Source organism: Camelus bactrianus, unplaced genomic scaffold (assembly GCF_048773025.1).
Source record: "Camelus bactrianus isolate YW-2024 breed Bactrian camel unplaced genomic scaffold, ASM4877302v1 HiC_scaffold_43, whole genome shotgun sequence".
In the NCBI taxonomy this organism is placed as follows: Eukaryota; Metazoa; Chordata; class Mammalia; order Artiodactyla; family Camelidae; genus Camelus; species Camelus bactrianus.
This window is the reverse complement of record NW_027413959.1, coordinates 534187-558720: the sequence shown is the minus strand read 5'-3', so window position 1 is coordinate 558720 and position 24534 is coordinate 534187.

The window sequence follows — 24534 nt, the reverse complement described above, 5'->3', positions numbered from 1 at the left end:
GAAGACACCCGAAGGGCTCCTAGGATATCCCGGGTGCTGCAGACAGAAGACGGAACCTCCCCACACTCAGAATTCCGGAACAAGGTTGACTGTGTCGGGGAGGTTCGGGGCCGACCTCGACGCAGCTGCCTGTTGTCACAGGTGTTCCCTGGCAGGGGGAAGTCCGCTAATTACCTCCCCTGTCCATGGGGAGGCACTAGATGCTACCTGCGTTTCCAGAACAACCCCATTCTTTCCCCGGCAGCCCGCAAAGGGAGGGACTCTGGGAAGACACTCGAAGGGCTCCTAGGAGATCCCGGGTGCTGCAGACAGAAGACGGAACCTCCCCACACTCAGAATTCCGGAACACGGGTGACTGTGTGGGTGAGGTTTAGGGCCGCCCTCCACACAGCTTCCTGGTGTCACAGGTGTTCCCTGGTAGGGGGAAGACGGCTAATTACCTCCCCTGTCCATGGGGAGGCACTAGATGCTACCTGAGTTTCCAGCAAAACCCCCGCCTTTCCCCGGCAGCCCGCAGTGGGAGGGATTCGGGGAAGACACACGAAGGGCTCCTTGGAGATCCCGGGTGCTGCAGACAGAAGACGGATCCTCCCCACACTCAGAATTCCGGAACACGGCTGACTGTGTGGGGGAGGTTCGGGGCCGCCCTCCACGCAGCTGCCTGGAGACACAGGTGTTCCCTGGCAGGGGAAAGTCCGCTAAATACCTCCCATGACCATGGGGAGGCACAAGATGCTACCTGCTTTTCCAGCCCAACCCCCGCCTTTCCCCGGCAGCCCGCACAGGGAGGGACTGGGGGAAGACACTCGAAGGGCTCCTAGGAGATCCCGGGTGCTGCAGACCTAAGACGGAACCTCCCCACACTCAGAATTCCGGAACACGGATGACTGTGTGGGGGAGGTTCGGGGCAGCCCTCCACGCAGCTTCCTGGTGTCACAGGTTTTCCCTGGCAGGTGGAATTCCGCTAATTACCTCCCCTGTCCATGGGGAGGCACTAGATGCTACCTGCGTTTCCAGCACAACCCCCGCCTTTCCACGGCAGCCCGCACAGGGAGGGACTCTGGGAAGACACTCGAAGGGCTCCTAGGAGATCCCGGGTGCTGCAGACAGAAGACGGAACCTCCCCACACTCAGAATTCCGGAACACGGTTGACTGTGTGGGGGAGGTTCAGGGCCGAACTCCACGCAGCTGCCTGGTGTCACAGGTGTTCCCTGGCAGGGGGAAGTCTGCTAATTACCTCCACTGTCCATGGGGATGCACTAGATGCTACCTGCGTTTCCAGCCCAACCCCCGCCTTTCTCTGGCTGCCCGCACTGTGAGGGACTCGGGGAAGAGTCTCGAAGGGCTCCTAGGAGATCCCGGGTGCTGCAGACATAAGACGGAACCTCCCCACACTCAGAATTCCGGAACACGGGTGACTGTGTGGGTGAGGTTTAGGGCCGCACTCCACGCAGCTTCCTGGTGTCACAGGTGTTCCCTGGCAGGGGGAAGTCCGCTAATTACCTCCCCTGTCCATGGGGAGGCACTAGATGCTACCAGCTTTTCCAGCCAAACCCCCGCCTTTCCCCTGCAGACCGCACAGGGAGGGACTGGGGGAAGACACTCGAAGGGCTCCTAGGAGATCCCGGGTGCTGCAGACATAAGACGGAACCTCCCCACACTCATAATCCCGGAACACGGCTGACTGAGTTGGAGAGGTTCGGGGCCGCCCTCCACGCAGCTGCCTGGTGTCACAGGTGTTCCCTGGCAGGGGGAAGTCCGCTAAATACCTCCCCTGTCCATGGGGAGGCACTAGATGCTACCTGCGTTTCCAGCCCAACCCCCGCCTTTCCCCAGCAGCCCGCACAGGGAGGGACTGGGGGAAGACACTCGAAGGGCTCCTAGGAGATCCCGGGTGCTGCAGACAGAAGACGGAACCTCCCCACACTCAGAATTCCGGAAAAAGTTTGACTGTGTCGGGGAGGTTCGGGGCCGACCTCGACGCAGCTGCCTGTTGTCACAGGTGTTCCCTGGCAGGGTGAAGTCCGCTAATTACCTCCCCTGTCCATGGGGAGGCACTAGATGCTACCTGCGTTTGCAGCCCAACCCCCGCCTATCCCCGGCAGCCCGCACTGTGAGGGACTCGGGGAAGACACTCGAAAGGCTCCTAGGAGATCCCGTGTGCTGCAGACAGAAGACGGAACCTCCCCACACTCAGAATTCCGGAACACGGGTGACTGTGTGGGTGAGGTTTAGGGCCGCAGTCCACGCAGCTTCCTGGTGTCACAGGTGTTCCCTGGCAGGGGGAAGTCCGCTAATTACCTCTCTTGTCCATGGGGAGGAACTAGATGCTACCTGCGTTTCCAGCCCAACCCCCGCCGTTCCCCGTCAGCCCGCACATGGAGGGACTGGGGGAAGACACTCGAAGGGCTCCTAGGAGATCCCGGGTGCTGCAGACAAAAGACAGAACCTCCCCACACTCAGAATCCCGGAACACGGCTGACTGTGTTGGAGAGGTTCGGGGCCGCCCTCCACGCAGCTGCCTGGGGTCACAGGTGTTCCCTGGCAGGGGGAAGTCCGCTAATTACCTCCCTTGTCCATGGGGTGGCACATGATGCTACCTGCTCTTCCAGCCCAACCTCCGCCATTCCCCGGCAGCCCGCATAGTGAGGGACTCTGGGAAGACACTCGAAGGGCTCCTAGGTGAACCCGGGTGCTGCAGACATAAAACGGAACCTCCCCACACTCAGAATTCCGGAACACGAATGACTGTGTGTGGGAGGTTCGGTGCCGCCCTCCACGCAGCTGGCTTGTGTCACAGGTGTTCCCTGGCAGGTGGAAGTCCGCTAATTACCTCCCCTGTCCATGGGGAGGCACTAGATGCTACCTGCGTTTCCAGCACAACCCCCTCCTTTCCCCGGCAGCCCGCACAGGGATGGACTCTGGGAAGACACTCGAAGGGCTCCTAGAAGAACCCGGGTGCTGCAGACAGAAGACGGTACCTCCCCACACTCAGAATCCCGGAACACGTCTGACTGCGTGGGAGAGGTTCGGGGCCGCCCTCCACGCAGCTGCCTGGTGTCACAGGTGTTCCCTGGCAGGGGGAAGTCCGCTAATTACCTCCCCAGTCCATGGGGAGGCACGAGATGCTACCTGCATTTCCAGCCCAACCCCCGCCTTTCTCTGGTTGCCCGCACTGGGAGGGACTCGGGGAAGACTCTCGAATGGCTCCTAGGAGATCCCGGGTGCTGCAGACAGAAGACGGAACCTCCCCACACTCAGAATTCCGGAACACGGCTGACTGTGTGGGGGAGGTTCGGGGCCGCCCTCCACGCAGCTGCCTGGTGTCACAGGTGTTCCCTGGCAGGGAGAAGTCCGCTAATAACCTCCCCTGTCCATGGGGAGGCACTAGATGCTACCTGCGTTTCCAGCCCAACCACTTCCTTTCCTCGGCAGCCCGCACTGTGAGGGACTCTGGGAAGACACTCGAAGGGCTCCTAGGAGATCCCGGGTGCTGCAGACAGAAGACGGAACCTCCCCACACTCAGAGTCCCGGAACACGGCTGACTGTCTTGGAGAGGTTCGGGGCCGCCCTCCACGCAGCTACCTGGGGTCACAGGTGTTCCCTGGCAGGGGAAAGTCCGCTAATTACCTCCCTTGTCCATGGGGAGGCACATGATGCAACCTGATTTTCCAGCCCAACCTCCGCCATTCCCCGGCAGCCCGCACAGGGAGGGACTGGGGGAAGACACTCGAAGGGCTCCTAGGAGATCCCGGGTGCTGCAGACAGAAGACGGAACCTCCCCACACTCAGAATTCCGGAACACGGGTGACTGTGTGGGTGAGGTTTAGGGCCGCACTCCACGCAGCTTCCTGGTGTCACAGGTGTTCCCTGGCAGGGAGAAGTCCGCTAATTACGTCCCTTGTCCATGGGGAGGCACTAGATGCTACCAGCTTTTCCAGCCCAACCCCCGCCGTTCCCTGGCAGCCCGCACATGGAGGGACTGGGGGAAAACACTCGAAGGGCTCGTAGGAGATCCCGGGTGCTGCAGACAAAAGACGGAACCTCCCCACACTCAGAATCCCGGAACACGGCTGACTGTGTTGGAGAGGTTCGGGGCCGCCCTCCACGCAGCTGCCTGGTGTCACAGGTGTTCCCTGGCAGGGGGAAGTCCGCTAATTACCTCCCTTGTCCATGGGGAGGCACAAGATGCTACCTGCGTTTCCAGCCAAACCCCCGCCTTTCCCCGGCAGCCCGCACAGGGAGGGACTCGGGGAAGACACTCGAAGTGCTCCTAGGAGATCCCGGGTGCTGCAGACAGAAGACGGAACCTCCCCACACTCAGAATTCCGGAACACGGCTGACTGTGTGGGTGAGGTTTAGCACCGCACTCCACGCAGCTTCCTGGTTTCACAGGTGTTCCCTAGCAGGGGGAAGTCCGCTAATTACCTCCCTTGTCCATGGGGAGGCACTAGATGCTACTTGCTTTTCCAGCCCAACCCCCGCCTTTCCCTGGCAGCCCGCACAGGGAGGGCCTGGGGGAAGACTTTCGAAGGGCTCCTAGGAGATCCCGGGTGCTGCAGACAGAAGACGGAACCTCCCCACACTCAGAATTCCGGAACACGGCTGACTGTGTGGGGGAGGTTCGGGGCCGCCCTCCACGCAGCTGACTGGTGTCACAGGTGTTCCCTGGCAGGGGGAAGTCCGCTAATTACCTCCCCTGTCCATGGGGAGGCACTAGATGCTACCTGCGTTTCCAGCCAAACCCCCGCCTTTCTCTGGCTGCCCGCACGGGGAGGGACTCGGGGAAGAATCTCGAATGGCTCCTAGGAGATCCCGGGTGCTGCAGACAGAAGACGGAACCTCCCCACACTCAGAATTCCGGAACACGGCTGACTGTGTGGGGGAGGTTCGGGGCCGCCCTCCACGCAGCTGCCTGGTGTCACAGGTGTTCCCTGGCAGGGAGAAGTCCGCTAAAAACCTCCCCTGTCCATGGGGAGGCACTAGATGCTACCTGCGTTTCCAGCCCAACCACTTCCTTTCCTCGGCAGCCCGCACTGGGAGGGACTCTGGGAAGACACTCGAAGGGCTCCTAGGAGATCCCGGGTGCTGCAGACAGAAGACGGAACCTCCCCACACTCAGAATCCCGGAACACGGCTGACTGACTTGGAGAGGTTCGGGGCCGCCCTCCACGCAGCTACCTGGGGTCACAGGTGTTCCCTGGCAGGGGAAAGTCCGCTAATTACCTCCCTTGTCCATGGGGAGGCACATGATGCAACCTGATTTTCCAGCCCAACCTCCGCCATTCCCCGGCAGCCCGCACAGTGAGGGACTGGGGGAAGACACTCGAAGGGCTCCTAGGAGATCCCGGGTGCTGCAGACAGAAGACGGAACCTCCCCACACTCAGAATTCCGGAACACGGGTGACTGTGTGGGTGAGGTTTAGGGCCGCACTCCACGCAGCTTCCTGGTGTCACAGGTGTTCCCTGGCAGGGAGAAGTCCGCTAATTACGTCCCTTGTCCATGGGGAGGCACTAGATGCTACCTGCTTTTCCAGCCCAACCCCCGCCGTTCCCTGGCAGCCCGCACATGGAGGGACTGGGGGAAGACACTCGAAGGGCTCTTAGGAGATCCCGGGTGCTGCAGACAAAAGACGGAACCTCCCCACACTCAGAATCCCGGAACACGGCTGACTGTGTTGGAGAGGTTCGGGGCCGCCCTCCACGCAGCTGCCTGGTGTCACAGGTGTTCCCTGGCAGGGGGAAGTCCGCTAATTAACTCCCTTGTCCATGGGGAGGCACAAGATGCTACCTGCTTTTCCAGCCCAACCTCCGCCATTCCCCGGCAGCCCGCACAGGGAGGGACTGGGGGAAGACACTCGAAGGGCTCCTTGGTAAACCCGGGTGCTGCAGACATAACACGGAACCTCCCCACACTCAGAATTCCGGAACACGGTTGACTGTGTTGGGGAGGTTTAGGGCCGCCCTCCACGCAGCTGCCTGGTGTCACAGGTGTTCCCTGGCAGGGGGAATTCCGCTAATTACCTCCCCTGTCCATGGGGAGGCACTAGATGCTACCTGCGTTTCCAGCCCAACCCCCGCCTTTCCCCGGCAGCCCGCACAGGGAGGGACTCGGGGAAGACACTCGAAGGGCTCCTAGGAGATCCCGGTTGCTGCAGACAAAAGACGGAACCTCCCCACAATCAGAATTCCAGAACACGGCTGACTGTGTGGGGGAGTTTCGGGTCCGCCCTCCACGCAGCTGCCTGGTGTCACAGGTGTTCCCTGGCATGGAGAATTTCGCTAATTACCTCCCCTGTCCATGGGGAGGCACTAGATGCTACCTGCGTTTCCAGCCCAACCCCCTCCATTCCTCGGCAGCCCGCACTGGGACGGACTGGGGGAAGACACTCGAATGGCTCCTAGGAGATCCCGGGTGCTGCAGACAGAAGACGGAACCTCCCCACACTCAGAATTCCGGAACACGGCTGACTGTGTGGGTGAGGTTTAGCACCGCACTCCACGCAGCTTCCTGGTTTCACAGGTGTTCCCTAGCAGGGGGAAGTCCGCTAATTACCTCCCTTGTCCATGGGGAGGCACTAGATGCTACCTGCTTTTCCAGCCCAACCCCCGCCTTTCCCTGGCAGCCCGCACAGGGAGGGCCTGGGGGAAGACTTTCGAAGGGCTCCTAGGAGATCCCGGGTGCTGCAGACAGAAGACGGAACCTCCCCACACTCAGAATTCCGGAACACGGCTGACTGTGTGGGGGAGGTTCCGGGACGCCCTCCACGCAGCTGACTGGTGTCACAGGTGATCCCTGGCAGGGGGAAGTCCGCTAATTACTTCCCGTGTCCATGGGGAGGCACTAGATGCTACCTGCGTTTCCAGCCAAACCCCCGCCTTTCTCTGGTTGCCCGCACTGGGAGGGACTCGGGGAAGACTCTCGAATGGCTCCTAGGAGATCCCGGGTGCTGCAGACAGAAGACGGAACCTCCCCACACTCAGAATCCCGGAACACGGCTGACTGTCTTGGAGAGGTTCGGGGCCGCCCTCCACGCAGCTACCTGTGGTCACAGGTGTTCCCTGGCAGGGGAAAGTCCGCTAATTACCTCCCTTGTCCATGGGGAGGCACATGATGCAACCTGATTTTCCAGCCCAACCTCCGCCAATCCCCGGCAGCCCGCACAGGGAGGGACTGGGGGAAGACACTCGAAGGGCTCCTAGGAGATCCCGGGTGCTGCAGACAGAAGACGGAACCTCCCCACACTCAGAATTCCGGAACACGGGTGACTGTGTGGGTGAGGTTTAGGGCCGCACTCCACGCAGCTTCCTGGTGTCACAGGTGTTCCCTGGCAGGGAGAAGTCCGCTAATTACGTCCCTTGTCCATGGGGAGGCACTAGATGCTACCAGCTTTTCCAGCCCAACCCCCGCCGTTCCCTGGCAGCCCGCACAAGGAGGGACTGGGGGAAGACACTCGAAGGGCTCGTAGGAGATCCCGGGTGCTGCAGACAAAAGACGGAACCTCCCCACACTCAGAATCCCGGAACAAGGCTGACTGTGTTGGAGAGGTTCGGGGCCGCCCTCCACGCAGCTGCCTGGTGTCACAGGTGTTCCCTGGCAGGGGGAAGTCCGCTAATTACCTCCCTTGTCCATGGGGAGGCACAAGATGCTACCTGCGTTTCCAGCCAAACCCCCGCCTTTCCCCGGCAGCCCGCACTGGGAGGGACTCGGGGAAGACACTCGAAGTGCTCCTAGGAGATCCCGGGTGCTGCAGACAGAAGACGGAACCTCCCCACACTCAGAATTCCGGAACACGGATGACTGTGTGGGGGAGGTTCGGGGACGCACTCCACGCAGCTGCCTTGTGTCACAGGTGTTACCTGGCAGGTGGAAGTCCGCTAATTACCTCCCCTGTCCATGGGGAGGCACTAGATGCTACCTGCGTTTCCAGCACAACCCCCTCCTTTCCCTGGATTCCCGCACTGGGAGGGACTCGGGGAAGACTCTCGAAGGCCTCCTTGGAGATCCCGGTTGCTGCAGACAAAAGACGGAACCTTCCCACACTCAGAATTCCGGAACACGGGTGACTGTGTGGGGGAGGTTCGGGGCCGCCCTCCACGCAGCTTCCTGGTGTCACAGTTGTTCCCTTGCAGGGGGAAGTCCTCTAATTACCTCCCTTGTCCATGGGGAGGCACTAGATGCTACCTGCTTTTCCAGCACAACCCCCGCCTTTCCCCGGCAGCCCGCACTGGGAGGGACTCGGGGAAGACACTCGAAGGGCTCCTAGGAGATCCCGGGTGCTGCAGACAGAAGACGGAACCTCCCCACACTCAGAATTCCGGAACACGGCTGACTGTGTGGGGGAGGTTCGGGGCCGCCCTCCACGCAGCTGCCTGGTGTCACAGGTGTTCCCTGGCAGGGAGAAGTCCGCTAATTACCTCCCCTGTCCATGGGGAGGCACTAGATGCTAAATGCGTTTCCAGCCCAACCCCCGCCTTTCCCCGGCAGCCCGCACTGGGAGGGACTCGGGGAAGACACTCGAAAGGCTCCTAGGAGAACCCGGGTGCTGCAGACATAAGACGGAACCTCCCCACACTCAGAATTACGGAACACTGGTGACTGTGTGGGTGAGGTTTAGGGCCGCCCTCCACGCAGCATCCTGGTGTCACAGGTGTTCCCTGGCAGGGGGAAGTCCGCTAATTACCTCCCCTGTCCATGGGGAGGCATTAGATGCTACCTGCGTTTCCAGCCCAACCCCCGCCTTTCCCCGGCAGCCCGCACTGGGAGGGACTCGGGGAAGACACTCGAAGGGATCCTAGGAGATCCCGGGTGCTGCAGACAGAAGATGGAAACTCCCTACAGTCAGAATTCCGGAACACGGCTGACTGTGTGGGGGAGGTTCGGGGCCGCCCTCCACGCAGCTGCCTGGTGTCACAGGTGTTCCCTGGCAGGGGGAAGTCCGCTAATTACCTCCCCTGTCCATGGGGAGGCACTAGATGCTACCTGCGTTTCCAGCCCAACCCCCGCCTTTCCCCGGCAGCCCTCACTGTGAGGGACTCGGGGAAGACACTCGAAGGGCTCCTAGGAGATCCCGGGTGCTGCAGACAGAAGACGGAACCTCCCCACACTCAGAATACCGGAACACGGCTGACTGTGTGGGGGAGGTTCTGGGCCGCCCTCCACGCAGCTGCCTGGTGTCACAGGTGTTCCCTGGTAGGGAGAAGTCCGCTAATTACCTCCCCTGTCAATAGGGAGGCACTAGATGCTACCTGCGTTTCCAGCCCAACCCCCTCCTTTCCTCGGCAGCCCGCACTGGGACGGACTGGCGGAAGACACTCGAAGGGCTCCTAGGAGATCCCGGGTGCTGCAGACATAAGACGGAACCTCCCCACACTCAGAATTCCGGAACACGGGTGACTGTGTGGGTGAGATTTAGGGCCGCACTCCACGCAGCTTCCTGGTGTCACAGGTGTTCCCTGGCAGGGGGAAGACCGCTAATTACCTCCCTTGTCCATGGGGAGGCACTAGATTCTACCTGCTTTTCCAGCCCAACCCCTGCAGTTCCCCGGCAGCCCGCACAGGGAGGGACTGGGGGAAGACACTCGAAGGGCTCCTAGGAAATCTCGGGTGCTGCAGACAAAAGACGGAACCTCCCCACACTCAGAATTCCGGAACACGGGTGACTGTGTGGGTGAGGTTTAGGGCCGCACTCCACGCAGCTTCCTGGTGTCACAGGTGTTCCCTGGCAGGGGGAAGTCCGCTAATTACCTCCCTTGTCCATGGGGAGGCACTAGATGCTACCTGCTTTTCCCGGCCAACCCCCGCCGTTCCCCGGCAGCCCGCACAGGGAGGGACTGGGGGAAGACACTCGAAGGGCTCCTAGGAGACCCCGGGTGCTGCAGACAAAAGACGGAACCTCCCCACACTCAGAATCCCGGAACACGGCTGACTGTGTTGGAGAGGTTCGGGGCCGCCCTCCACGCAGCTGCCTGGTGTCACAGGTGTTCCCTGGCAGGTGGAAGTCCGCTAATTAACTCCCTTGTCCTTGGGGAGGCACAAGATGCTACCTGCTTTTCCAGCCCAACCTCCGCAATTCCCTGGCAGCCCGCACAGGGAGGGACTGGGGGAAGACACTCGAAGGGCTCCTAGGAGATCCCGGGTGCTGCAGACAGAAGACGGAACCTCCCCACACTCAGAATTCCGGAACACGGCTGACTGTGTGGAGGAAGTTTAGGGCCGCCCTCCACACAGTTTCCTGGTGTCACAGGTGTTCCCTGGTAGGGGGAAGACCGCTAATTACCTCCCCTGTCCATGGGGAGGAACTAGATGCTACCTGAGTTTCCAGCCCAACCCCCGACTTTCCCCGGCAGCCCGCAGTGGGAGGGATTGGGGAAGACACTCGAAGGGCTCCTAGGAGATCCCGGGTGCTGCAGACCGAAGACGGAACCTCCCCACACTCAGAATTCCGGAACACGGATGTCTGTGTGGGGGAGGTTCGGGGCCGCCCTCCACGCAGCTGCCTGGTGTCACAGGTGTTCCCTGGCAGGGGGAAGTCCGCTAAATACCTCCCTTGTCCATGGGGAGGCACAAGAGGCTACCTGCTTTTCCAGCCCAACCTCCGCCATTCCCCGGCAGCCCACACAGGGAGGGAATGGGGGAAGACACTGGAAGGGCTCCTAGGTGAACCCGGGTGCTGCAGACATAGACGGAACCTCCCCACACTCAGAATTCCGGAACACGGATGACTGTGTGGGGGAGGTTCGGGGACGCACTCCACGCAGCTGCCTTGTGTCACAGGTGTTACCTGGCAGGTGGAAGTCCGCTAATTACCTCCCCTGTCCATGGGGAGGCACTAGATGCTACCTGCGTTTCCAGCACAACCCCCTCCTTTCCCTGGATTCCCGCACTGGGAGGGACTCGGGGAAGACTCTCGAAGGCCTCCTTGGAGATCCCGGTTGCTGCAGACAAAAGACGGAACCTTCCCACACTCAGAATTCCGGAACACGGGTGACTGTGTGGGGGAGGTTCGGGGCCGCCCTCCACGCAGCTTCCTGGTGTCACAGTTGTTCCCTTGCAGGGGGAAGTCCTCTAATTACCTCCCTTGTCCATGGGGAGGCACTAGATGCTACCTGCTTTTCCAGCCCAACCCCCGCCTTTCCCCGGCAGCCCGCACTGGGAGGGACTCGGGGAAGACACTCGAAGGGCTCCTAGGAGATCCCGGGTGCTGCAGACAGAAGACGGAACCTCCCCACACTCAGAATTCCGGAACACGGCTGACTGTGTGGGGGAGGTTCGGGGCCGCCCTCCACGCAGCTGCCTGGTGTCACAGGTGTTCCCTGGCAGGGAGAAGTCCGCTAATTACCTCCCCTGTCCATGGGGAGGCACTAGATGCTACCTGCGTTTCCAGCCCAACCCCCGCCTTTCCCCGGCAGCCCGCACTGGGAGGGACTCGGGGAAGACACTCGAAAGGCTCCTAGGAGAACCCGGGTGCTGCAGACATAAGACGGAACCTCCCCACACTCAGAATTACGGAACACTGGTGACTGTGTGGGTGAGGTTTAGGGCCGCCCTCCACGCAGCTGCCTGGTGTCACAGGTGTTCCCTGGCAGGGAGAAGTCCGCTAATTACCTCCCCTGTCCATGGGGAGGCACTAGATGCTACCTGCGTTTCCAGCCAAACCCTCGCCTTTCCCCGGCAGCCCGCACTGGGAGGGACTCGGGGAAGACACTCGAAGGGCTCCTAGGAGATCCCGGGTGCTGCAGACAGAAGACGGAACCTCCCCACACTCAGAATTCCGGAACACGGCTGACTGTGTGGGGGAGGTTCGGGGCCGCCCTCCACGCAGCTGCCTGGTGTCACAGGTGATCCCTGGCAAGTGGAAGTCCGCTAATTACCTCCCCTGTTCATGGGGAGGCACTAGATGCTACCTGCGTTTCCAGCAAAACCCCATCCTTTCCCCGGCAGCCCGCAAAGGGAGGAACTCTGGGAAGACACCCGAAGGGCTCCTAGGATATCCCGGGTGCTGCAGACAGAAGACGGAACCTCCCCACACTCAGAATTCCGGAACAAGGTTGACTGTGTCGGGGAGGTTCGGGGCCGACCTCGACGCAGCTGCCTGTTGTCACAGGTGTTCCCTGGCAGGGGGAAGTCCGCTAATTACCTCCCCTGTCCATGGGGAGGCACTAGATGCTACCTGCGTTTCCAGAACAACCCCATTCTTTCCCCGGCAGCCCGCAAAGGGAGGGACTCTGGGAAGACACTCGAAGGGCTCCTAGGAGATCCCGGGTGCTGCAGACAGAAGACGGAACCTCCCCACACTCAGAATTCCGGAACACGGGTGACTGTGTGGGTGAGGTTTAGGGCCGCCCTCCACACAGCTTCCTGGTGTCACAGGTGTTCCCTGGTAGGGGGAAGACGGCTAATTACCTCCCCTGTCCATGGGGAGGCACTAGATGCTACCTGAGTTTCCAGCAAAACCCCCGCCTTTCCCCGGCAGCCCGCAGTGGGAGGGATTCGGGGAAGACACACGAAGGGCTCCTTGGAGATCCCGGGTGCTGCAGACAGAAGACGGATCCTCCCCACACTCAGAATTCCGGAACACGGCTGACTGTGTGGGGGAGGTTCGGGGCCGCCCTCCACGCAGCTGCCTGGAGACACAGGTGTTCCCTGGCAGGGGAAAGTCCGCTAAATACCTCCCATGACCATGGGGAGGCACAAGATGCTACCTGCTTTTCCAGCCCAACCCCCGCCTTTCCCCGGCAGCCCGCACAGGGAGGGACTGGGGGAAGACACTCGAAGGGCTCCTAGGAGATCCCGGGTGCTGCAGACCTAAGACGGAACCTCCCCACACTCAGAATTCCGGAACACGGATGACTGTGTGGGGGAGGTTCGGGGCAGCCCTCCACGCAGCTTCCTGGTGTCACAGGTTTTCCCTGGCAGGTGGAATTCCGCTAATTACCTCCCCTGTCCATGGGGAGGCACTAGATGCTACCTGCGTTTCCAGCACAACCCCCGCCTTTCCACGGCAGCCCGCACAGGGAGGGACTCTGGGAAGACACTCGAAGGGCTCCTAGGAGATCCCGGGTGCTGCAGACAGAAGACGGAACCTCCCCACACTCAGAATTCCGGAACACGGTTGACTGTGTGGGGGAGGTTCAGGGCCGAACTCCACGCAGCTGCCTGGTGTCACAGGTGTTCCCTGGCAGGGGGAAGTCTGCTAATTACCTCCACTGTCCATGGGGATGCACTAGATGCTACCTGCGTTTCCAGCCCAACCCCCGCCTTTCTCTGGCTGCCCGCACTGTGAGGGACTCGGGGAAGAGTCTCGAAGGGCTCCTAGGAGATCCCGGGTGCTGCAGACATAAGACGGAACCTCCCCACACTCAGAATTCCGGAACACGGGTGACTGTGTGGGTGAGGTTTAGGGCCGCACTCCACGCAGCTTCCTGGTGTCACAGGTGTTCCCTGGCAGGGGGAAGTCCGCTAATTACCTCCCCTGTCCATGGGGAGGCACTAGATGCTACCAGCTTTTCCAGCCAAACCCCCGCCTTTCCCCTGCAGACCGCACAGGGAGGGACTGGGGGAAGACACTCGAAGGGCTCCTAGGAGATCCCGGGTGCTGCAGACATAAGACGGAACCTCCCCACACTCATAATCCCGGAACACGGCTGACTGAGTTGGAGAGGTTCGGGGCCGCCCTCCACGCAGCTGCCTGGTGTCACAGGTGTTCCCTGGCAGGGGGAAGTCCGCTAAATACCTCCCCTGTCCATGGGGAGGCACTAGATGCTACCTGCGTTTCCAGCCCAACCCCCGCCTTTCCCCAGCAGCCCGCACAGGGAGGGACTGGGGGAAGACACTCGAAGGGCTCCTAGGAGATCCCGGGTGCTGCAGACAGAAGACGGAACCTCCCCACACTCAGAATTCCGGAAAAAGTTTGACTGTGTCGGGGAGGTTCGGGGCCGACCTCGACGCAGCTGCCTGTTGTCACAGGTGTTCCCTGGCAGGGTGAAGTCCGCTAATTACCTCCCCTGTCCATGGGGAGGCACTAGATGCTACCTGCGTTTGCAGCCCAACCCCCGCCTATCCCCGGCAGCCCGCACTGTGAGGGACTCGGGGAAGACACTCGAAAGGCTCCTAGGAGATCCCGTGTGCTGCAGACAGAAGACGGAACCTCCCCACACTCAGAATTCCGGAACACGGGTGACTGTGTGGGTGAGGTTTAGGGCCGCAGTCCACGCAGCTTCCTGGTGTCACAGGTGTTCCCTGGCAGGGGGAAGTCCGCTAATTACCTCTCTTGTCCATGGGGAGGAACTAGATGCTACCTGCGTTTCCAGCCCAACCCCCGCCGTTCCCCGTCAGCCCGCACATGGAGGGACTGGGGGAAGACACTCGAAGGGCTCCTAGGAGATCCCGGGTGCTGCAGACAAAAGACAGAACCTCCCCACACTCAGAATCCCGGAACACGGCTGACTGTGTTGGAGAGGTTCGGGGCCGCCCTCCACGCAGCTGCCTGGGGTCACAGGTGTTCCCTGGCAGGGGGAAGTCCGCTAATTACCTCCCTTGTCCATGGGGTGGCACATGATGCTACCTGCTCTTCCAGCCCAACCTCCGCCATTCCCCGGCAGCCCGCATAGTGAGGGACTCTGGGAAGACACTCGAAGGGCTCCTAGGTGAACCCGGGTGCTGCAGACATAAAACGGAACCTCCCCACACTCAGAATTCCGGAACACGAATGACTGTGTGTGGGAGGTTCGGTGCCGCCCTCCACGCAGCTGGCTTGTGTCACAGGTGTTCCCTGGCAGGTGGAAGTCCGCTAATTACCTCCCCTGTCCATGGGGAGGCACTAGATGCTACCTGCGTTTCCAGCACAACCCCCTCCTTTCCCCGGCAGCCCGCACAGGGATGGACTCTGGGAAGACACTCGAAGGGCTCCTAGAAGAACCCGGGTGCTGCAGACAGAAGACGGTACCTCCCCACACTCAGAATCCCGGAACACGTCTGACTGCGTGGGAGAGGTTCGGGGCCGCCCTCCACGCAGCTGCCTGGTGTCACAGGTGTTCCCTGGCAGGGGGAAGTCCGCTAATTACCTCCCCAGTCCATGGGGAGGCACGAGATGCTACCTGCATTTCCAGCCCAACCCCCGCCTTTCCCCGGCAGCCCGCACAGGGAGGGACTGGGGGAAGACACTCGAAGGGCTCCTAGGTGAACCCGAGTGCTGCAGACATAAGGCGGAACCTCCCACACTCAGAATTCCGAAACACGGATGACTGTGTGGGGGAGGTTCGGGGCCGCCCTCCACGCAACTGCCTGGTGTCACAGGTGTTCCCTGGCAGGGAGAAGTCCGCTAATTACCTCCCCTGTCCATGGGGAGGCACTAGATGCTACCTGCTTTTCCAGCCCACCCCCTCCTTTCCTCGGCAGCCCGCACTGGGACGGACTGGGGGAAGACACTCGAAGGGCTCCTAGGAGATCCCGGGTGCTGCAAACAGAAGACGGAACCTCGCCACACTCAGAATTCCGGAACACGGTTGACTGTGTGGGGGAAGTTCGGGGCCGACCTCCACGCAGCTGCCTGGTGTCTCAGGTGTTCCCTGGCAGGGGGAAGTCCGCTAATTACCTCCCCTGTCCATGGGAAGGCACTAGATGCTACCTGCGTTTCCAGTCCAACCCCCGCCTTTCCCCGGCAGCCCGCAATGGGAGGGACTCGGGGAAGACACTCGAAGAGTTCCTAGGAGATCCCGGGGGCTGCAGACAGAAGACGGAACCTCCCCACACTCAGAATTCCGAAACACGTGTGACTGTGTGGTGAGGTTAGGGGCCGCACTCCACGCAGCTGCCTGGTGCCACAGGTGTTCCCTGGCAGGGAGAAGTCCGCTAATTACCTCCCCTGTCCATGGGGAGACACTAGATGCTACCTGCTTTTCCAGCCCAACCACCTCTTTCCTCGGCAGCCCGCACTGGGACGGACTAGGGGAAGACACTCGAAGGGCTCCTAGGAAATCCCGGGTGCTGCAGACAGAAGACGGAACCTCCCCACACTCAGAATTTCGGAACACGGGTGACTGAGTGGGTGAGGTTTAGTGCCGCACTCCACGCACCTTCCTGGTGTCACAGGTGTTCCCTGGTAGGGGGAAGTCCGCTAATTACCTCCCTTGTCCATGGGGAGGCACAAGATGCTACCTGATTTTCCAGACCAACCTCCGCCATTCCCCCGCAGCCCGCACAGGGAGTGACTGGGGGAAGAAACTCGAAGGGCTCCTGGGTGAACCCGGGTTCTGCAGACATAAGACGGAACCTCCCCACACTGAGAATTCCGGAACACGGATGACTGTGTGGGGGAGGTTCGGGGCCGCCCTCCACGCAGCTGCCTGGTGTCACAGGTGATCCCTGGCAAGTGGAAGTCCGCTAATTACCTCCCCTGTTCATGGGGAGGCACTAGATGCTACCTGCGTTTCCAGCAAAACCCCATCCTTTCCCCGGCAGCCCGCAAAGGGAGGGACTCTGGGAAGACACCCGAAAGGCTCCTAGGATATCCCGGGTGCTGCAGACAGAAGACGGAACCTCCCCACACTCAGAATTCCGGAACAAGGTTGACTGTGTCGGGGAGGTTCGGGGCCGACCTCGACGCAGCTGCCTGTTGTCACAGGTGTTCCCTGGCAGGGGGAAGTCCGCTAATTACCTCCCCTGTCCCTGGGGAGGCACTAGATGCTACCTGCGTTTCCAGAACAACCCCATTCTTTCCCCGGCAGCCCGCACAGGGAGGGACTCTGGGAAGACACTCGAAGGGCTCCTAGGAGATCCCGGGTGCTGCAGACAGAAGACGGAACCTCCCCACACTCAGAATTCCGGAACACGGGTGACTGTGTGGGTGAGGTTTAGGGCCGCCCTCCACACAGCTTCCTGGTGTCACAGGTGTTCCCTGGTAGGGGGAAGACGGCTAATTACCTCCCCTGTCCATGGGGAGGCACTAGATGCTACCTGCGTTTCCAGCACAACCCCCTCCTTTCCCCGGCAACCCGCAAAGGGAGGGACTCTGGGAAGACACCCGAAAGGCTCCTAGGATATCCCGGGTGCTGCAGACAGAAGACGGAACCTCCCCACACTCAGAATTCCGGAACAAGGTTGACTGTGTCGGGGAGGTTCGGGGCCGACCTCGACGCAGCTGCCTGTTGTCACAGGTGTTCCCTGGCAGGGGGAAGTCCGCTAATTACCTCCCCTGTCCCTGGGGAGGCACTAGATGCTACCTGCGTTTCCAGAACAACCCCATTCTTTCCCCGGCAGCCCGCACAGGGAGGGACTCTGGGAAGACACTCGAAGGGCTCCTAGGAGATCCCGGGTGCTGCAGACAGAAGACGGAACCTCCCCACACTCAGAATTCCGGAACACGGGTGACTGTGTGGGTGAGGTTTAGGGCCGCCCTCCACACAGCTTCCTGGTGTCACAGGTGTTCCCTGGTAGGGGGAAGACGGCTAATTACCTCCCCTGTCCATGGGGAGGCACTAGATGCTACCTGAGTTTCCAGCAAAACCCCCGCCTTTCCCCGGCAGCCCGCAGTGGGAGGGATTCGGGGAAGACACACGAAGGGCTCCTTGGAGATCCCGGGTGCTGCAGACAGAAGACGGATCCTCCCCACACTCAGAATTCCGGAACACGGCTGACTGTGTGGGGGAGGTTCGGGGCCGCCCTCCACGCAGCTGCCTGGAGACACAGGTGTTCCCTGGCAGGGGAAAGTCCGCTAAATACCTCCCATGACCATGGGGAGGCACAAGATGCTACCTGCTTTTCCAGCCCAACCCCCGCCTTTCCCCGGCAGCCCGCACAGGGAGGGACTGGGGGAAGACACTCGAAGGGCTCCTAGGAGATCCCGGGTGCTGCAGACCTAAGACGGAACCTCCCCACACTCAGAATTCCGGAACACGGATGACTGTGTGGGGGAGGTTCGGGGCAGCCCTCCACGCAGCTTCCTGGTGTCACAGGTTTTCCCTGGCAGGTGGAATTCCGCTAATTACCTCCCCTGTCCATGGGGAGGCACTAGATGCTACCTGCGTTTCCAGCACAACCCCCGCCTTTCCACGGCAGCCCGCACAGGGAGGGACTCTGGGAAGACACTCGAAGGGCTCCTAGGAGATCCCGGGTGCTGCAGACAGAAGACGGAACCTCCCCACACTCAGAATTCCGGAACACGGTTGACTGTGTGGGGGAGGTTCAGGGCCGAACTCCACGCAGCTGCCTGGTGTCACAGGTGTTCCCTGGCAGGGGGAAGTCTGCTAATTACCTCCACTGTCCATGGGGATGCACTAGATGCTACCTGCGTTTCCAGCCCAACCCCCGCCTTTCTCTGGCTGCCCGCACTGTGAGGGACTCGGGGAAGACTCTCGAAGGGCTCCTAGGGGATCCCGGGTGCTGCAGACATAAGACGGAACCTCCCCACACTCAGAATTCCGGAACACGGGTGACTGTGTGGGTGAGGTTTAGGGCCGCACTCCACGCAGCTTCCTGGTGTCACAGGTGTTCCCTGGCAGGGGGAAGTCCGCTAATTACCTCCCCTGTCCATGGGGAGGCACTAGATGCTACCAGCTTTTCCAGCCAAACCCCCGCCTTTCCCCTGCAGACCGCACAGGGAGGGACTGGGGGAAGACACTCGAAGGGCTCCTAGGAGATCCCGGGTGCTGCAGACATAAGACGGAACCTCCCCACACTCATAATCCCGGAACACGGCTGACTGAGTTGGAGAGGTTCGGGGCCGCCCTCCACGCAGCTGCCTGGTGTCACAGGTGTTCCCTGGCAGGGGGAAGTCCGCTAAATACCTCCCCTGTCCATGGGGAGGCACTAGATGCTACCTGCGTTTCCAGCCCAACCCCCGCCTTTCCCCAGCAGCCCGCACAGGGAGGGACTGGGGGAAGACACTCGAAGGGCTCCTAGGAGATCCCGGGTGCTGCAGACAGAAGACGGAACCTCCCCACACTCAGAATTCCGGAACAAGGTTGACTGTGTCGGGGAGGTTCGGGGCCGACCTCGACGCAGCTGCCTGTTGTCACAGGTGTTCCCTGGCAGGGGGAAGTCCGCTAATTACCTCCCCTGTCCATGGGGAGGCACTAGATGCTACCTGCGTTTGCAGCCCAACCCCCGCCTATCCCCGGCAGCCCGCACTGTGAGGGACTCGGGGAAGACACTCGAAAGGCTCCTAGGAGATCCCGTGTGCTGCAGACAGAAGACGGAACCTCCCCACACTCAGAATTCCGGAACACGGGTGACTGTGTGGGTGAGGTTTAGGGCCGCAGTCCACGCAGCTTCCTGTTGTCACAGGTGTTCCCTGGCAGGGGGAAGTCCGCTAATTACCTCTCTTGTCCATGGGGAGGAACTAGATGCTACCTGCGTTTCCAGCCCAACCCCCGCCGTTCCCCGTCAGCCCGCACATGGAGGGACTGGGGGAAGATACTCGAAGGGCTCCTAGGAGATCCCGGGTGCTGCAGACAAAAGACAGAACCTCCCCAAACTCAGAATCCCGGAACACGGCTGACTGTGTTGGAGAGGTTCGGGGCCGCCCTCCACGCAGCTGCCCGGTGTCACAGGTGTTCCCTGACAGGGGGAAGTCCGCTAATTACCTCCCTTTTCCATGGGGAGGCACAAGATGCTACCTGCTTTTCCAGCCCAACCTCCGCCATTCCCCGGCAGCCCGCACAGGGAGGGACTGGGGGAAGACCCTCGAAGGGCTCCTAGGTGAACCCGGGTGCTGCAGACATAAGACGGAACCTCCCCACACTCAGAATTCCGGAACACGGATGACTGTGTGGTGGAGGTTCGGGGCCGCCCTCCACGCAGCTGCCTTGTGTCACAGGTGTTCCCTGGCAGGTGGAAGTCCGCTAATTACCTCCCCTGTCCATGGGGAGGCACTAGATGCTACCTGCTTTTCCAGAACAACCCCATTCTTTCCCCGGCAGCCCGCACAGGGAGGGACTCTGGGAAGACACTCGAAGGGCTCCTAGGAGATCCCGGGTGCTGCAGACAGAAGACGGAACCTCCCCACACTCAGAATTCCGGAACACGGGTGACTGTGTGGGTGAGGTTTAGGGCCGCCCTCCACACAGCTTCCTGGTGTCACAGGTGTTCCCTGGTAGGGGGAAGACGGCTAATTACCTCCCCTGTCCATGGGGAGGCACTAGATGCTACCTGAGTTTCCAGCAAAACCCCCGCCTTTCCCCGGCAGCCCGCAGTGGGAGGGATTCGGGGAAGACACACGAAGGGCTCCTTGGAGATCCCGGGTGCTGCAGACAGAAGACGGAACCTCCCCACACTCAGAATTCCGGAACACGGCTGACTGTGTGGGGGAGGTTCGGGGCCGCCCTCCACGCAGCTGCCTGGAGACACAGGTGTTCCCTGGCAGGGGAAAGTCCGCTAAATACCTCCCATGACCATGGGGAGGCACAAGATGCTACCTGCTTTTCCAGCCCAACCCCCGCCTTTCCCCGGCAGCCCGCACAGGGAGGGACTGGGGGAAGACACTCGAAGGGCTCCTAGGAGATCCCGGGTGCTGCAGACCTAAGACGGAACCTCCCCACACTCAGAATTCCGGAACACGGATGACTGTGTGGGGAGGTTCGGGGCAGCCCTCCACGCAGCTTCCTGGTGTCACAGGTTTTCCCTGGCAGGTGGAATTCCGCTAATTACCTCCCCTGTCCATGGGGAGGCACTAGATGCTACCTGCGTTTCCAGCACAACCCCCGCCTTTCCACGGCAGCCCGCAAAGGGAGGGACTCTGGGAAGACACTCGAAGGGCTCCTAGGAGATCCCGGGTGCTGCAGACAGAAGACGGAACCTCCCCACACTCAGAATTCCGGAACACGGTTGACTGTGTGGGGGAGGTTCAGGGCCGAACTCCACGCAGCTGCCTGGTGTCACAGGTGTTCCCTGGCAGGGGGAAGTCTGCTAATTACCTCCACTGTCCATGGGGATGCACTAGATGCTACCTGCGTTTCCAGCCCAACCCCCGCCTTTCTCTGGCTGCCCGCACTGTGAGGGACTCGGGGAAGACTCTCGAAGGGCTCCTAGGAGATCCCGGGTGCTGCAGACATAAGACGGAACCTCCCCACACTCAGAATTCCGGAACAAGTATGACAGTGGTGGGGAGGTTCGGGGCCGCCCTCCACGCAGCTCCCTTGTGTCACAGGTGTTCTCTGGCAGGTGGAAGTCCGCTAATTACCTCCCCTGTCCATGGGGAGGCACTAGATGCTACCTGCGTTTCCAGCACAACCCCCTCCTTTCCCTGGCTGCCCGCACTGTGAGGGACTCGGGGAAGTCTCTCGAAGGGCTCCTAGGAGATCCCGGTTGCTGCAGACAAAAGACGGAACCTCCCCACACTCAGAATTCCGGAACACGGGTGACTGTGTGGGTGAGGTTTAGGGCCGCCCTCCACGCAGCTTCCTGGTGTCACAGGTGTTCCCTGGCAGGGGGAAGTCCGCTAAATACCTCCCCTGTCCATGGGGAGGCACTAGATGCTGCCTGCGTTTCCAGCCCAACCCCCGCCTTTCCCCAGCAGCCCGCACAGGGAGGGACTGGGGGAAGACACTCGAAGGGCTCCTAGGAGATCCCGGGTGCTGCAGACATAAGACGGAACCTCCCCACACTCAGAATCCCGGAACACGGCTGACTGTGTTGGAGAGGTTCGGGGCCGCCCTCCACGCAGCTGCCTGGTGTCACAGGTGTTCCCTGGCAGGGTGAAGTCCACTAATTACCTCCCCTGTCCATGGGGATGCACTAGATGCTACCTGCGTTTCCAGCCCAACCCCAGGCTTTCTCTGGCTGCCCGCACTGGGAGGGACTCGGGGAAGACTCTCGAAGGGCTCCTAGGAGATCCCGGGTGCTGCAGACTGAAGACGGAACCTCCCCACACTCAGAATTCCGGAACACGGCTGACTGTGTGGGGGAGGTTCGGGGCCGCCCTCCACGCAGCTGCCTGGTGTCACAGGTGTTCCCTGGCAGGGAGAATTCCGCTAATTACCTCCCCTGTCCATGGGGAGGCACTAGATGCTACCTGCGTTTCCAGCCCAACCCCCTCCTTTCCTCGGCAGCCCGCACAGGGATGGACTGGGGGAAGACACTCGAAGGGCTCCTAGGAGATCTCGGGTGCTGCAGACAGAAGACGGTACCTCCCCACACTCAGAATTCCGGAACACGGGTGACTGTGTGGGTGAAGTTTAGGGCCGCCCTCCACGCAGCTTCCTGGTGTCACAGGTGTTCCCTGGCAGGGGGAATTCCGCTAATTACCTCCCTTGTCCATGGGGAGGCACTAGATGCTACCTGCTTTTCCAGCCCAACCCCCGCCTTTCCCCGACTACCCGTACTGGGAGGGACTCGGGGAAAACTCTCGAAGGGCTCCTAGGAGATCCCGGGTGCTGCAGACAAAAGACGGAACCTCCCCACACTCAGAATCCCGGAACACGTCTGACTGTGTGGGAGAGGTTCGGGGCCGCCCTCCACGTAGCTGCTTGGTGTCACAGGTGTTCCCTGGCAGGGGGAAGTCCGCTAATTACCTCCCCTATCCATGGGGATGCACAAGATGCTACCTGCGTTTCCAGCCCAACCCCAGACTTTCTCTAGCTGCCCGCACTGGGAGGGACTCGGGGAAGACTGTCGAAGGGCTCCTAGGAGATCCCGGGTGCTGCAGACAGAAGACGGAACCTCCCCACACTCAGAATTCCGGAACACGGCTGACTGTTTGGGGGAGGTTCGGGGCCGCCCTCCACGCAGCTGCCTGGTGTCACAGGTGTTCCCTGGCAGGGGGAAGTCCGCTAATTACCTCCCCTGTCCATGGGGAGGCACAAGATGCTACCTGCATTTCCAGCCCAACCCCCGCCTTTCCCCGGGAGCCCGCACTGGTAGGGACTCGGGGAAGACACTCGAAGGGCTCCTAGGAGATCCCGGGTGCTGCAGACAGAAGACGGAACCTCCCCACACTCAGAATTCCGGAACACGGCTGACTGTGTGGGGGAGGTTCGGGGCCGACCTCCACGCAGCTGCCTGGTGTCACAGGTGTTCCCTTGTAGGGAGAAGTCCGCTAATTACCTCCCCTGTCCATGGGGATGCACTAGATGCTACCTGAGTTTGCAGCCCAACCCCCGCCTTTCTCTGGCTGCCCGCACTGGGAGGGACTCGGGGAAGACTCTCGAAGGGCTCCTAGGAGATCCCGGGGGCTGCAGACAGAAGACGGAACCTCCCCACACTCAGAATTCCGGAACATGGCTGACTGTGTGGGGGAGGTTCGTGGCCGCCCTCCACGCAGCTGCCTGGTGTCACAGGTGTTCCCTGGCAGGGGGAAGTCCGCTAATTACCTCCCCTGTCCATGGGGAGGCACAAGATGCTACCTGCTTTTCCAGCCCAACCTCCGCCATTCCCCGGCATCCCGCACAGGGAGGGACTGGGGGAAGACACTCGAAGGGCTCCTAGGTGAACCCGGGTGCTGCAGACATAAGACGGAACCTCCCCACACTCAGAATTCCGGAACACGTCTGACTGTGTGGGGGAGGTTCGTGGCCGCCCTCCACGCAGCTGCCTGGTGTCACAGGTGTTCCCTGGCAGGGAGAAGTCCGCTAATTACCTCCCCTGTCCATGGGGAGGCACTAGATGCTACCTGCTTTTCCAGCTCAACCCCCGCCTTTCCCCGGTAGCCCGCACAGGGAGGGACTGCGGGAAGACACTCGAAGGGCTCCTAGGAGATCCCGGGTGCTGCAGACATAAGACGGAACCTCCCCACACTCAGAATTCCGGAACACGGATGACTGTGTGGGTGAGGTTTAGGGCCGCACTCCACGCAGCTTCCTGGTGTCACAGGTGTTCCCTGGCAGGTGGAAGTCCGCTAATTACCTCCCCTGTCCATGGGGAGGCACTAGATGCTACTTGCGTTTCCAGCACAACCCCCTCCTTTCCCCAGCAGCCCGCAAAGGGAGGGACTCTGGGAAGACAATCGAAGGGCTCCTAGGAGATCCCGGGTGCTGCAGACAGAAGACGGAACCTCCCCACACTCAGAATTCTGGAACACGGTTGACTGTCTGGGGGAGGTTCGGGGCCGACCTCCACGCAGCTGCCTGGTGTCACAGGTGTTCCCTGGCAGGGGGAAGTCCGTTAATTACCTCCCCTGTCCATGGGGATGCACTAGATGCTACCTGCGTTTCCAGCCCAACCCCCCTTTCTCTGACTGCCCGCACTGTGAGGGACTCAGGGAAGACTCTCGAAGTGCTCCTAGGAGATACCGGGTGCTGCAGACAGAAGACGGAACCTCCCCACACTCAGAATTCCGGAACACAGCTGACTGTGAGGGGGACGTTCGGGGCCGCCTTCCACGAAGCTGCCTGGTGTCACAGGTGTTCCCTGGCAGGGGGAAGTCCGCTAATTACCTCCCCTGTCCATGGGGAGGCACAAGATGCTACCTGCTTTTCCAGCCCAACCCCCGCCTTTCCCCGGCAGCCCGCACAGGGAGGGACTGGGGGAAGACAATCGAAGGGCTCCTAGGAGAACCCGTGTGCTGCAGACATAAGACGGAACCACCCCACACACAGA